Raw genomic sequence first — 16,296 nt, forward strand, 5'->3', positions numbered from 1 at the left:
TAGTGAACTGGTTGTTGGAAGAAGTCATTAGGGCCGAGAACCGGTTGTTAAATTATTTGAACCCCACCACTGATTTCACTACTGTGTAGCATAAATCATTCTGCCCTAAATGGATAGAAGGAAACAATGGATAGAAACTTGAGAGAACCAACCCAGAACTAAGGACATTTCTTGACAGTTATAAAAATTAATCAGTGGAATGACTTGGCTCCAGAAGTTGTGGGTGCTTGCCACAACTAGAGGTTTTAAGAAGAGATTGAACAACCATTTGCCTGAAATGGTAGAGGATTTCCTACCTGAGTAGGAGATTGGACTAGAACAGGGGTGTCAAACTCGTGACCCGTCAAAAGCGCGGAGGACAAAAGCGCGCTCGACGAAAGCGCGCATGTGATGTCATCACAGCGCGATGAAAAAAATTAAAAATTGAAATAAAATTAAAATTAAAGCAAGCCGATTCACATAAAGGTAAGGGTTAGGTTAAGGGTTAGGGTTAGGGTTAGGTTAAGGGTTAGGGTCAGGTTTAGAGCGTTAGCGTTAGGTTTAGCGTTAGGTTAAGGGTTAGCGTTAGGTTTTTCGTTACGTTAACAGTTAGGTTTAGGGTTAGATTTAGGGTTAGGTTAAGGATTAGGTTTAGGGTTAGGTTTGGGGGGGTTAGGGTAAGGTTTTAGCTTTATTTTTACATTTTTCGATCACAGTGCGATGTTTTCGTCGCGCTGTGATGACGTCAAATGCGCGCTTTTGTCGAGCGCGATTTTGTCCTCCACGATTTTGTGGTGGAACCGTCAAACTCACATCATTATAACGGCATCATGTGACATATTGCCACTTTTTCTCCCTTTGCTAAACTGGGCATGGGCGTGGCCAGCAAGTGACGCATCCAGCCCATGGGCCAAGAGTTTGACAGCCCTGAATTAGAAGATCACTAAGATCATTTCCAACTTTGTTATTCTGTTACATTGATGATTCTCTACCAAATTTTGAGTAGAAAATCTTGAGGAACTCGTGGAGAAGAAAATAGCTGGGAATTTGCATGACTTGCAAACTGTGTACGTCTCTTAGGAAAATATTTAAGAAGTGTGAGTGAATATGTAAACCTAAAGAGTTCTTTCTTTTATATAATTATAGCTTAGCTTAATTTATTTGGCATATTTTATATTGTTATCAAAACTATATGCTGTATAGGAAATGGTTCAATATATCAAGACACTTTTTTTTAATATCTGTAACCAGAGGAGGTTAAAACCTGGCTGTGTCGGCAGGCCTGGGGTTGATGAGCTCTCTTCCCCTCTTGACAGGTGTGGTTGTTGGTCATTTTAAATGTCTGTCTTGTATTTGTATGTGCCCCTTCCCATTTGAATTGTTCGCCGCCCTGAGTCCTTTTAAGGAATAGGGCGGCATATAAATAAAATAAAACTTCAGACTTCAAACTTCAAGGTATTTTGCCAGTTCTGACAGGTTCTGGAGAACTGGTAGCAGAAATTTTGAGAGTGGGGAGGGAATGGGGATTTTGCAGTATCCTTCCCCTGCCACGCCCACAAGGCCACGCCCACAGAACTGGCAGTAAAAAAAAATTGAATCCCACCACTGATCGGTATCCTGCTACTTCACTAAAAATGACACTCCTGGAAATAAAATAGATATAAAATGACAAAGGTACAGTTAAAGTATTAGGCACTAAATTATGTGTGTGTGTGTATGTGTACATATATAAAAATAATATAATTTATATATAAAGATTTGGGATAACCCTTGATCATTATTAGAGAATTTGCTCTTGAACTAGTTTTACACATACTTTCCATTTCTAAAGAAAATATTTTTGATGTAGCTTTAGTTCTCGGAAAGAACAGGTTTCAGCCAGTGATGCAAGGCGGGGTGGGGAGACCTAGCTAGGATCAGTTAGCCTTCCTAGATTAACGCGAAACCAAAACATGTTTCTGTCCTTCATGAAAGATATCCAAGATCAAATGTCAGAAGCACAAGTTGACCGAGAAACCATCTGCCAAGCAGATTATTTTCAGGGTTTCTGTTTTTCCTGTTAATATAAGAGTAGAAATATAAACACATATAGGTAGTGCAGATAATGTGAGAATCATAATTATCAACATTTGTTGCTATCAACACGTTTTCTCAGCCAAGTTAAACAACCGGTCGCCAATAGGTCTTCAGTAAAGATAAACTTCAGAATGAAAAAGGAAATTGTTAAAGGCCTTGTTAAAGGTCAAGACAGAGTATATGCCACCTACTCTTAAGATGGCAGGAAGCAATACTGACACAACTATTGCTGTTCATTTTGCTGAACCATTTCCTTCCTCTATTTCAGGGGTATCAAATTAGATTTCATTGAGGGCCACATAAGGGTTGCGTTTGACTGAGGGGGGGGCATGGCCAGCTCAACATCACTCATGTTGGAGGCACCTGTGGTGGTCCAAGCACTCTGCCAGTGAAAATGGGCTTTCAAGCTCCGTTTCACGGGCAATGGCCTCCTGCAACCCTCTGCCAGTGAAAATGGAGTTGGGAGTGCCACACACAGCCCTCCCGAGTTCTGTTTTCACTGGCAGAGAAACTGAGGGCCAGTCCTTTACTGTTTCCAGAGCAACCCTGCGGGCCAGATCTAAGCACTCTGATGGGTCATATCTAAGCACCCTGTGCGTCAGATCTAGCCCCTGGGCCTTGAGCTTGACACCCCTGATCTACTGCATCCATTCTGAGCAATTGCTGAAAAGTGTTGTCCTAACTTTTCTGTATGATGCTCATGATAGGGCTGGCTTACTCCTTCGGTCTGTTGCCTTCCTCCTTCAATATATTACTAATCACAGCACAGCAACAGGATCAGATTGGGCGGGTTATAATAAATTGGTGCTACATTGGTGGGATAAGAGCCAAGGTGGCGCAGTGGTTAAATGCAGCACTGCAGGCTACTGCTAGATCAGCAGGTCAGCGGTTCAAATCTCACCGGCTCAGGGTTGACTCAGCCTTCCATCCTTCTGAGGTGGGTAAAATGAGGACCCAGATTGTTGGGGGCAATATGCTGACTCTCTGTAAACCGCTTAGAGAGGCCTGAAAGGCCTATGAAGCGGTATATAAGTCCACTGCTATTGCTATTATTCAGCCGGTTCGCACCTATTCAGGAGAAGCGGCTGTTAACTTTCTAAGCAGTTCAGAGAACCAGTTGTTGGAAGAAATCTCATTTTGTTTTTTTCCACTTTACAGGGTTAATCCCGTAAGGAAGGCAGGAAGGAAACATTCTGGTGTTTCTAGTCTAATCATTATTACCCTGCTTACAGAAACTGCCTCTCCGGTTAACCCTTATTACATTGTAACAGCTAAGCAAAGTGCCCATTGATGTGAGTGACGAGTTGGCCATGCCCACCCAACCACATGACCACCGAGCCACGCCTTCCCAACTGGTCATTAGGGCAGAGAACCGGTTGTTAAATTATTTGAATCCCACCACTGACCTGTGCCCATATGTATCCATCTTGCTCTCTTTCTCCCCTCTGAAAACTCAAGGAAAGGCAAACTGTTTATAATATTCTAATAAATTCTATATATCCATTCCTGCAATGTCACTTAATATCAGCACTTGAACTACTAAAAGTAATGCACTGTATACCTGCATTTAAAATGCAGTGTTTCAGGATTTCAATTATGGATAAAGAGTATGAATCCCATAGAGGAAGATATGGCTATGTATGTGGGATGCATCTCTCAAAAGACCAAAACCTGTTATCTACTGCCTCCTGGTGGTCTGTATGAATTCAATAAACACTAGAAACAAATTTAATTCAGTCTCATTCTGTTTAAGCCAAGATAAATGTAATTAAATTATTTTTATCTTCATTGTGTTCTTTTTTAATGCCCTCATCAATTTCCCCCCCAAAAATCTGTATTAGATTTCAAAACAAAAATATAAAATCCAAACAGCAAAGAAAAATGTTTTAAAATAAATGGATAGGTAGAAAGCAAAATTGGGGAGTGCAAACAAAAAGGGAAAATGTTATAGAAAAAAGGGAACTTCAGATTTTCTTTAATACAGATAAAAATCTAAAAGACAATGACACTTTGAAAAAGAATCAACCATAACACACAGTTACTTCTATCATAATAAAGAGATATAATTAAGAAAACCCTGGATTAAATTTTCATTTCTTTCAGTTTCAAACAAAAATCCAAGAGTGGGCTCCAAATAGAAATGAGCTGTATAAAATATTTCTTTAGTCCTCAAGTCAGTTTTTGATTCCTGGGAACTGCCTTGACTAGCTCCTGAAGTTTTGTTGACAAGGTTTTTTAAGAACTGGTGTTTGTTTTTTTGCCAGTGGGGGATTAAGGCTCACTGGTGCCTTAAGCACTGACAAATCCTGTGCGCCCCTCCTTTGTACATACTGTACAAATCTTCATTGGTTTTTCTTTCTTTCTCTTTGTGGTGCCCTCTTTGGGCCTGGTACCCTAAGCACATGCTTAGTTTGCTTAATGGTTAATACACCACTGCTCCTTCCTAGTGCTGAGAAACAGCCGAGATGGCGCAGTGGTTAAATGCAGCACTGCAGGCTACTTCAGCTGACTGCAGTTCTGAAGTTCAGCTGTTCAAATCTCACCAGCTCAGGGTTGACTCAGCCTTCCATCCTTCCGAGGTGGGTAAAATGAGGACCCGGATTGTTTTTGGGGGCAATATGCTGACTCTGTAAACTGCTTAGAGAGGGCTGAAAGCCCTATGAAGCGGTATATAAGTCTAACTGCTATTGCTATTGCTATTAACAGCAACTGGACCAAGATCACCCAGATGACTTTGTGCTCAAAGCGAGACCAGAACTTACGATGTCCAGTTTTCAGCCCTGTCCCCTCTACATCAAACTGGTTCCCCCTTTTTGTCTGCTAGGGTTACCCTTTTAAATCATGAATTTTCCAAATGCATCAAGCTATTACACCCTCACTATGCTGGCCATAAAGTGCAATACAATAAAATATAAGGTTTCCAAAAACTATGTAGTGCCACTATTCAATCATTGAGGCAGCATCCTTCCAATTGTCCAATGTCTCCTTTTCTGTTTAGTTTCACTTTCTATTCAGTTTCGAATGACACCTAGAGATATGAATCTTTTTCAGGTCAAGACTACACATCACCATTGAGATGGCATGCCAATGGCCACATTTTCCAAAGTGAATAAGGCTAGCACAAACTGGTTTTGCAAAGTGTTGTAGTACAAACCAGTAGAAACTTCAGCACACCTTTCCAAATTATATTTAATATATCCTTTGGAACTATTAAAATGACAGTTTCACTAGCAATCTTTAGAAAGGTTCTGGAGTCTGAATGCAAAGGTTTATAGTTAAATCAAATTTTGTTTTCCTAGTTCAGTCTGTTTTGAGGAGGGTAATTCATAGAGCAAGTACCAGTAATTTTTCTGTTTAGGAAGAAAAGAATGACAGTCTTCTATTTTTATGAGCTGTGCAGAAGAAGCAGTGGTGGGATTCAAACATTTTTACTACCGGTTCTGTGGGCATGGCTTGGTGGGCATGGTGTGGCTTGGTGAGTATGGGAGAGGAAGCATGCTGTAAAATCTCCACTCCCATCCCACTCCAGTGGAAGGTTACTGCAAAATCTCCATTCCCTCCCGATCAGCTGGGACTCAGGAGGTGGAGAATAAATGGGGTGGGGCCAGTCAGCTGTGGTATTTACAGGTTCTCCGGACTACTCAAACTTTACGCTACCAGTTCTCCAGAATTGGTCAGAACCTGCTGAATTTCCACCTCTGAGTAGCTATTTTAAGAGAGCAAAAGATCATTCTAGTTTTTGTTTTGTTACCCTTGATTTAGACAAGCCATTCCTTCCTGTCTTTGGTTCCTTGCCAATGGTACTTCCTAGTACCAATCAAGAGGGAAAGGTTGTCAGAAGAGAACAACTTAGTCTCTTTCTTTTGGCTTTCACATCGGACACCACTAAAGCTCTCCTAGAGATCATAATGTTTTTCAAACACGTGAAAAGGAATGATATTTTGAACTCATGAGAATATAAATATAACATTTTTAAAAAGTGATATTTTTGTAGATGGCAGAAATATCATATTTCTGGTGTTTTGGAAAAGCCTAGAACTATTGCTGTACTGTACAAGCTTTACTATTCCCAGTTAATTGTGGAGGACGGAAAAAAAAAAGCCACTTTCATTAGTAGAAAAGTAAAAGGTAGCCTAGCACTAATGATAACAAATTGCAACATCCTTAACAGAAATGGCACAATTCTTTCAATTGCTTTTTGCCTTGTAGCATCAGAACAGCTAAGCATAATTTATGCACCTCCCAACAACCAAACCTCTCTAATTTCTCCTTCTTCTTTTTAGTTTTGTTTTGCCTGATGACATATCTAGTTCATGCAATATCAGGGTAATAACAATGATATTCTAATATTAATGCATGGAAAAAAAGTGTACACTGTGATGAATAATAGCTTCGTGTTTTTGGATCTCCTTGCCAAGTCATATTAAAATGACAAATAATTGCAATTGCTTTGCAGAGGAATGAACAGGCTCTGTAGTCAAAAAGCACATTAGGGACCAGGGGTGTCCATTTGTTATCCTTTGTCAGGAAAACATGGTTCTTAATGAAAGAGAATGAAGGGACACTGATTGAGGATGGTGACACTAAGCCTCTTTCTCAGCAAGAGCGCTGACATGGGTATTAAGAAGCAAACTGAAAGGTTAAGACACAACTTTGGAACTTGAAAATCTGAAATAATGCAACTCTTCTCTTTGCCTAGATTGCTGTTTAAAAGTCACCAGTTTAAATGCTGTGGCCAGCTGCCTAAGGTCATGATGGCCAGAGAGCAGACTGTAGTGGAAGCAACAATCAATGCCTTCTGGAAAAGAAACAGAAAATATTTATTTTATTTTATTTTATTTTAGTTTGTCAAACATGTAAAAGATAACAGGTATAAGTCTAAACATAAATATGAACATAGTAAATGGCTACGAATAAATGGAGATATTAGGACAGCAGTGATGGGGTTCAAATTTTTTAGAACCTATTCTGTAGATGTGGCCTGTTTTGTGGGAGTGGCTCGGCAGTCATGTGACTGGCATGGGAGTGGCTCAGGATCATGTGACTGGGTAGGAGTGGCTTGGCAGTCATGTGACCAGGTGGGAGTGGCTTGGCAGTCATGTGACCAGGTGGGAGTGGCCACCTTGATGTCACTCACCAGGATATGTCATGGATTGGGTAAAATGTGGTGAAGCTCACTTAACAACGCTTTTGCTTAGCAACCAAAATTTTGTGCTCAATTGTAGTCATAAGTCAAGGACTATCCCTGCCTTCCTCTGCATGGCAGCCTTGTCCTAGTAAACTCCTTCTCCATTGTCGCAATTTTCTTTTCTGTTAGAGGCACAAAAATAATCCAGACAAGGTAAGGTTTCCTGCTGCAGCAGGGGTTGGACTAGATGACCTCCAACTAGACTTCTAGCCCTAAAATGCTGTGCCATTTTTCTTCCTTTTTTCTAATAAAGAAACCTGCCTGAGGCTCATTCCATATTCCTGCCAGATAGAGATAATGAGATAACGACCCTAGAGAAAGTTTGGTTGCATTCACAAGCAGGGAATCATCCAAACTCTTTTAGAAACACAAACCCCATATTGCACAAGCCCCAAAACTTCAAAAACATAAAACCATATAACATATAACCATATAACCAATTTTGTTGTTCCCAGCACCTTTCAATTTAAAGATATAAGCATTACGACTTGTGGACTTCAACTCCCAGAATTCCATAGTCAGGCATGCTCAGTTCTGATTTAAAGCAACAGCATTTCTTTTTCTCCTTTGCAAAAAAACATTTCCTTCTTTCTTTTTTCCTTTTTCTTCTCCCTTCCCCTCTTTCCTCCCTCTCCCTCCCTCCCACCCTCTCTCAAACACCCTTCCCTCTCTCATTCTCTCTCAAACACACACACACACACAGACAAAAGTTGGATTGGATATCTCTTCCAATGGCTTGAAAGCAGCTCCTCTGCCATCCCCCTTTCCCTAAACACCTCCCCCATTGCAAATGCAGCATGCTGTCCAGATAGGAAATACCTGGAACACAATAAGGACCATCCACTCACCTCCTGCTGGCAGGCTGGGATGAGAGGAGAGGCAGAGAAGCTGGAGGGGAGCCTTCTGAAAGAACGGGACTTGTCCTCCCCAGTCTAGTTTGATTGCAGGTGGAGCCACTTTGCCTTTTCAAACTTGTAGTCAGTGAAACTGGGTTGAATTTTTGCTTATCTTTATCCAGCTGTCGGGGGAGGGAGAATGACTTCCTCCCCAGGACCCCGTCCATTTCTCCCACACACAATCATGTGGATAAAGCTATGTAAAAATCCAGCTCAATTTAACTGACTACAGGTTTGAAAAGGCAACGTGGCTCTGCTGCAATCAAACTACACTTGGGGAGGGAGAGCACAAGCAAACACTGAGGAGACCACAGGAGGCGGCAGGAAGCCAGGCAAAGGGCCATGCTGTAGCACACACACACATACATTCCCCCAGCCCTATTCTTTCGGAAGGCTCCGATTGGCTCCTCTCCAGCTTCTCTGCCTCTCCTCCCACCCCAGCCTGCCAGCAGGAGGTGAATGGGTGGGCTTTATTGTGTTACAGGAATTTCCCACCTGGACACCATGCTGCACTTGCAATGGGGGAGGTATTTGGGGAAGGCAATGGGGGAATGGGGGAATGGCACAACTTCTGTGTGTGTGCATGTCCAGCTTCATTGACTGAAAGCTGCATCAAACTACACAAGGGAGGGAGGGAGCAAGGGAGAGAGTGTGAGCGAGCCAGGGCCCTTCCCTCCAGCCTTTGCCTAAAGCCCTGCACCGCACCAGGAGGATGAAGTTTGAATTCTTCCCCCTCCCCTCCAACCCACGTGTACCTTTTCCAGCTGCTTCAACAATGCTCTTGCCTTGGGTCCTCTGAAGAAGCCGCGCCCTTGCTTCCTTCTCTTTGAGAAGCACCTTGCAAATGGGGGCAGGGCAGGGCAGCATACCAGTATGGGGGCATGGAACGGGTACGCAAAATTATGGCAAATTTCTGGCACTGGCCCAAACCCACCTCTGTAGGACAGGGAGGATAGGCACATTGGTGTGCTTATGCACGCCCCTTACAGACTCTTAGGAATGGGGTGAGGTCGACAGTAGACAGTCTTAGGTTAAAATTGTGGGGGTTTGGGGATGTAACAACAGAGTCAGGTAGAGCATTCCAGGCATTGACCACTCTGTTGCTATTGATGTATTTTCTGCAATCAAGTTTGGGGCAGTTTGCCTTGCGTTTGTATCTATTGATAGAAACTCAATATATATTAGTATGTTTTCTTATATTGATATATAACATATATTTATATGTTTTAGAAAGAGGTCTCTGCTTTCTTTACTTTCTTTATCACTTTTTATTCCAAGCCACTGTTTTCCTAGCTTAAGTCTTAGCTAATAGCTTTAGTCAAGATATTTTTCCTGAGTATTAATGAGCATCTTTGGGAGATCTGATGTTTGGCAATAGAAGTCAACCATATGGAACATCATAAGTCATTAGGGACCCAAATGTTGACTAGGTAAACATACACCAATTCAAGATTATGTACATCAGTTCCTGCAGCTCCCTAGCCTCACTTCCACTCTTGAGTTTTCATTTGCTCTTTAGTTAATCCTAGCTTGATACACAGCACAAATCCATCTAGATTTTTCCAAACTTTATACTTTCCTCTCTAAAATCCCTTTATACTAACTGCTTGAAATACATATGCTATGCAATATGGATTGGAAAACACGCCTGAGAGATGTTCTATTTTTCTTGTTCAAATCATATCCAAGTCCTCCACACACACACACATTTCTCAGGTAGATTTCTTTGTCTTTGGAGATCACATTTCATGATGCCTTTTTAGAAAGGCAGTGAGAGAGAATTCAGATCCTTGAACCTTCACTTTGTTTTGCAATCACAGCAGGTTAGCTGCCATATTCCAGGACAATCTCTTTAGCTACCCAGTTAATTCTAGAATCTAGAATAACAGAGTTGGAAGGGACCTTATAGTCCAACCCCCTGCTTAGGCAGGAAATCATACACTACTTCAGACAAATGGATATTCAACGTCTTCTTCAAAACGTCCAGTGTTGGAGCATTCACAACTTCTGGAGGCAAGTTGTTCTACTGATTAATTGTTCTGTCAGGAAATTTTATCCTTAGTTCTAAGTTGTTTCTCTCCTTGATTAGTTTCCACCCATTGCTTCCTGTCCTACCCTCAGGTGCATTGGAGAATAGTTTGACTCCATCTTCTTTGTGACTTCCTCATTCTACTAGCAGTTATAGTCCTTAAACCCAATATTTTTCTCCATCTTCTGCTACCTGTTCCCTTTAATCAGAGATGCTGGAGATTATTTAGGAACTTCCTCACCAAAACAAGTGAACTTCATATCAAAGGCTATGCAATTTTACAGAAAATCAAGAATGAATGTCCATGTGACAGAAATGTAAGAGAATCAGAGAGAATCAGTTTGACTAATACATGAGACCAGTGCCATTATAAATAAAAATCATATAGGCACAAAAAAAATCTACATTTCTATGATTACATTTTGTAATGTATAGAATTATTATCAGTTAGAAAAAGGTTTGAAGATTTTTTTTCATTCTAGTGAAAAGTTCTTTTGACCACAATAGGAGGACAAATTGTTCATACATCTTATGTGGCACTTCTGAAACATATATTTTCTTTTCTGTAATTTTCATGTGCAATACTTGAACTAGAAGAAAAAAGAGACAGAATGCCAATATCTTGATGAATAATCCTCTTATTTGTCTTGTTTATAGTTTGATCTTTCTGGACATTCACCCTTAGTTCTAACGAGACTGAAATGGAAGATCTAGTAATGCATTTTGGAGTCCATATAAATGTAAAGAATATAAAAGAATTTTGTGAAGAAACTCAGATACAGAAAACAAAACACCTCAAGAATGAAAAGGTAGTAACACATATTTGAAGTAATATATACAGTATCTTATATGGGCCAAGCTTAAAATTGATTAGCAAGATAAGTGAACTTAGAAAGTAATAAAGATCTAATTTTGCCTAGGTTACAACACAAGATCTTTAGTTTTTCTCTATAAGTGCACCGTGGTGTGTTTGAGTTAACATTTGTTGAGCCCCAGTTCTGTTGAATTACAAACCATTTTCTAAGAAAGATGGGTATGGGTACCCATAAAGCCCTACATGGCAGTGGATCTGGATACTTGAGAGACCGCCTTCTGCCGATTACCTCCCTACGACCTATAAGATCGCATAGACTGGGCCTCCTCCGCATTCCATCGGCCAGCCAGTGTCGGCTGGCAACTACAAGGAGGAGGGCCTTTTCAGCAGTCGCCCCGACCCTTTGGAACGAGCTCCCCGTGGAGATTCGTACCCTCTCCACCGTCCAAGCCTTCCGCACAGCCTTGAAGAACTGGCTCGCCCGTCAGGCCTGGGGATAAGGACCGTTACCCCGCCCGAATATTGAATGTATGGTGTTGATTTTATTATATGTTGTCGTCTTAATGCTGTATTCCCCCTCCCTTGGTTTCTGTGAGCCGCCCTGAGTCCCCTCAGGGAAAAGGGCGGCCTACAAATGTCAATAAAACCATAAAAACCATAAAAACCATTATAGTCCAACATATCTGGGAGTAGGCTGTATAAGATTCATTGACACTCACTCCATAGAATTTCATTATAAAATAATTTGAATTGTTAATGTGCCATGTAATATTTTTACAGTCCTCTGCTAATGAATATAGTTCTTAAGTAACCATAAATAGGATTACAAATTTTAATTTGTAAAAGGTGTTTCAAGAAATAAAATATTTTGTGAAACAGATTAATATGATCCCGAAGAAAAATGTCAGCATGAACGAATGAAAAACAAGAAAAAATTCAGATCAGGTCTGAATATCTACCAGCAGAGATAAGAAAAGCTATGGAGCAGATCACAAAGAAATAATCCATCAAGACCAAATCAGGTCCAGAATGACAGGTACCAGCAGCAGTTAATATAACAGTCAACAAAAGGCTTACTTGACATAGAAATATATGTGGAATAGATGCTGCTGGTAAAAGATTCCAAGAAAATCTATAAGGAAACAACATTTCCAGAGGCATGTCATTCATGTGAATTAATCCTGGCACATTCTCTTTCCCAATGCCCCTAATTAACCTGGCCAATGCATATATGGGAATGCATGTGAGTGACATTAAGCAAGTGGTATACAATAAGAGCTTTTTGTAGATTAGCAGGCTATGTGATGTGTGTGATTTGAGTTCCAGCAATCCATGCTGGCATAAGATTCCAGACTCTTGTATTATCATTTAAAGTAATATATTCATGAATATTTTCCCACTGCATCTCCCCAAACTATTTACTACTTTTAATAGTAATTTTATTAAATATTACAATTGAAAAGAAGATAAAATAAGTAAAAATACAACAATAAAAAGGAAAAATAGAAAAAACAGAAAAAGAAATTAGAAAAAAAGAAAAATGAATATAGTAAAGAAAAATAAAAAATGACTGCCTGCTTCATCACAAGAAGAACCAATTTTAGTAACATCACTTTATATTAAAATACAACAAATGATATCTTCTTGTCCTATCTCATATCTCTTCTTCCCATATCTCATTACTTATTTACAAAAAAATCTTTAAAGCCTCATTTTTCAGTCCTGATCAGCAAAATTTTATTAAGGGTTACCAGAGATATCAGAGTTTTAAACTTTGATCAGATAAACCAATGTTATATCCCTTTCTTTTACTTCTTTTTATTTTTAGCAATCTTGATCTTTAATTCCACAAAATAATTTTCTAGAACTTGTTTTTTTTCTTTGCCCATTTACAAAAATGTTCAAGGCTTTATAAGTTCCTTTTATAAATCCAACATAAGAAAGTTATCCTGGTCACACTTTTGGTCTGTTATTTATCTGGTTGTTTTAATTATGAAGGTATCAATCAATTTTATTTCTATATGCAGTATAACATCTTTTCCCATATCATTCTTGCAGTCTGTAATTTTTAAATCTACTTTCAGATAAATCCAAGTTTTTTCAGTAATAACATATTCCCCTTTCATAACACCACACAATCTATCTATAATGGTAGCATCTAGTTGGACTGAACATTTACATCTTGAAGCCTAACTTGGATGACATGACAAATTCTTTCATTTAGGATTGAAGGAAATTCACTCAATGCAAAATGTGCTGATACAAAGATTCCTAATATCTGAAAAATCGTTAACAAGCAATTTTTAAAAGTGATTAGCAAAGGAAATATATGACTCCAGTGTCCATAAAGGTATCGACTGCAATGTAACAGACTAACAGAATAACAGAGTTGGACGTGACCTTGGAGATCTTCTAGTCCACCTTGGAGATCTTCTAGGTCAAACAGGATACCCTATACCTTTTCAGCCAAGTGGTTGTCCAATCTCTTTAAAACATCCAATGATAGATCACTCACAATGTCTGAAAGCAAGCCATTTCACTGATTAACTGTGTCAGGAAATGGCTTCTTATTTCTAGCTTGGTCCTTTCCTTAATTAGTTTCCATTCATTGCTTCTTATTCTGCCTTCAGGTGCAGTTTCAAAAAAGATGACTGTTGTTTTGGGGTGCTCTCTTTGCTGGCTCTTCATTCCATTGGCGTTGTTGGCTCTGCTTTTAACAGAGCTGTTTTCAATTCACCATTTGTTCTCTGAAACTAATGACTAAGCCTCAGCTTTCCATATCCATCGCCAGGTAGTCTAGATAGATTATTAAAACAGGTAATTTGCCTGCATATAAGTCTTAGTGGGAAGTTTGAAATAGAAAATAAGAGAACTTTATGTGGAGGCAGCATTGTCCCAGGACATTATCTTTGTAGAAAAAGAATTATTATCCAGGGATATTGATTCTAAAATCTCAAATTGTATATAAGTGAAAATCTGTATAAATGACGGAATTTATAGCCAGTTAATCAGCAGATGATTTATCACAATTCTGACTTGCAGTATGTTTGCTTTAAGGAACAAAATATGAGTCATTTCATACCAAAATGAATCATTGGTATGATAGGATAGTCATACGTCTGATGGGCTGATTAGATTTAAAAAAAATAGCTTCCTTGACTTTAGTCTAGAATAAAACAAATCTCCATAGCATGAACATAACACATCTTAAGGCTAAATGTGTAAACCCTTCCTGATGACACACTGTGGGACTTCACTATTAGTGTCACTGGGAATGTTCCGTGGCACATAATATTCACTAATTTTAAATTGAAATTTCAGGATACTGGATTTTTTTTTAGAACTTCATCAATGAGAAGACAATAAGAGTATTTAGACTTTCTGAAATAGAGGTTCAATACCACTAAATAATATTGATTTTGCATAAATAAGAATTGGGAGTAGTAACTGTGCATGGGAGAGCCTTTCCATTTATTCCAAAAGATTGAATTAATGAGGTGAATAAATAAAGACTACATCTTTTGCAATAAAAAATAATCTAAAAGTATTCTCCATCAAGATGCATAACCATTCATGAAGAAAATTAGCGAGAGGGAAAAAGTGGGAAAATCACGTTTTGTTTCTGCAACACTTCACAGTGAAATTCCAAAATTGATGGTGATTTGATGTAAAAAGAATACTCTGCAGTTTTGTCCCAAAGCAATAAATAGGCTTAGAAGATGGCTTAGTTCTGCTCACTTTCACCTTGGAAAAACTGGAATCTCATGGAAGCTCCCCCCCCCCTGAAGATCATTTTCACTTGTAGGCAATTTGGGGCTGAAATTAATGAGAAGGAGGATGTAATTTGCAAACTATGCATATTGAAAGTCAAGGATACCTGCAGGAACGATAAAAAAAGGATTATGTCCCTACCATTTTATTTTTTTACAATACAACACAAAAGTATCAGAGCTTTGATACTGCACTTAGAGCCCACATTGACTTTTTAAAACCCTTTTAATCAATGCATTTACAGTTTTGATTTCTATTAACTAAGTTGCCACAAAAAATGAAAGTCAGTATTATGTAAGCAACCCTGACACCTTCAGCGTTTGGTGGCTAAAGTATTAATTAAATAATTAATAACTAGAATAAACAACTGCCACATAGTTATACCCAATGTTGCTGAAGCTATTGAATTGTTGAGCTTGAAGTCCTGTGCCCTGTTGGTATATTGAACTTTAAAAAATATTTATTTTAAAAGAGGTCAATATTCAATATTTCATCTTCAAGATAGTTTGGAAGCTTTGCTCTTGTCCTCTTGTGCTAATGACATTCTCTTCTGTTTAACTTTTGTGATTTGATATAAACTCTTTGCCCTGTTGTTGGCTTTTCCAGAATGTTTGCTAAATGAAGAGTCCCCCTCCCCTATTACTTTATATATGGCTGGTTTTTCTGATTATTGGCTGGCTGATAGCATCCATCCCATCTTACAATACAATAGCAGAGTTGGAAGGGACCTTGGAAGTCTTCTAGTCAAACCCCCTACCTAGGCAGGAATTTTTGTGATGCTAAGGTAAAATACCAAGGACAGAAAGTTTATCTTATAAAACAAATCATAATGTTCCACACTTCGTTGCATCACAATTCATCCAACTGGGAACACCTGACTAGAACCATTTCTTTAAATTGTTTTGTTCCAAGCTCAAAACAAACAAGTCTTGTGCTTTTGTGAACATCTTAAAAAAATACATGAACAATAAAATATCACTACATAATAAAATATTAGGAGGAGCAATGCTGTTTTATTCAGATCGCCATATAGATAATGAGTTTCTGAGAAATTTAATTTAGAGATGCCTAACTTAAACATGTGGGTGGAATCAGGACAATTCTCACTGAGATTTTTTTAGTACACTACACATATATATATTTATTTGTGAGCAAATAACAACAACAGTATTAAAAACAAATGGATTAAGCATCTAATAATGTACATTCTTTCCTCTTTTACTGATGCTGCTCTCTCTGAAATGGGTAGAAACTGAGATACCATCTATCTTTTTCCCCTCATTTCTCCTTCCCATTCTCCTTCTCTTCTGCCCTTTTGCCTGCTTTAATTTAATAGGAAAACCCGTTGCCAGATGCCAGGTAGATAAATGCACTGAAACCTTGCTAACATTTAATCTCTTTATGGATAGATGCAAATATTGCTGTCAATGATATCAGAGCCTGGTCCAGCAATCACCCAGGAAGCTGCTCATCCATTTTCCTATCCTGTGCTCATTACAATCAGTCACTGAAAATTGCGATCCAGAATATTCGTTCTTGACGA

Source organism: Thamnophis sirtalis, unplaced genomic scaffold, assembly GCF_051295495.1.
Source record: "Thamnophis sirtalis isolate CommonGarterSnake01/CBP01778 unplaced genomic scaffold, rThaSir2_p1.2 scaffold_4, whole genome shotgun sequence".
In the NCBI taxonomy this organism is placed as follows: Eukaryota; Metazoa; Chordata; class Lepidosauria; order Squamata; family Natricidae; genus Thamnophis; species Thamnophis sirtalis.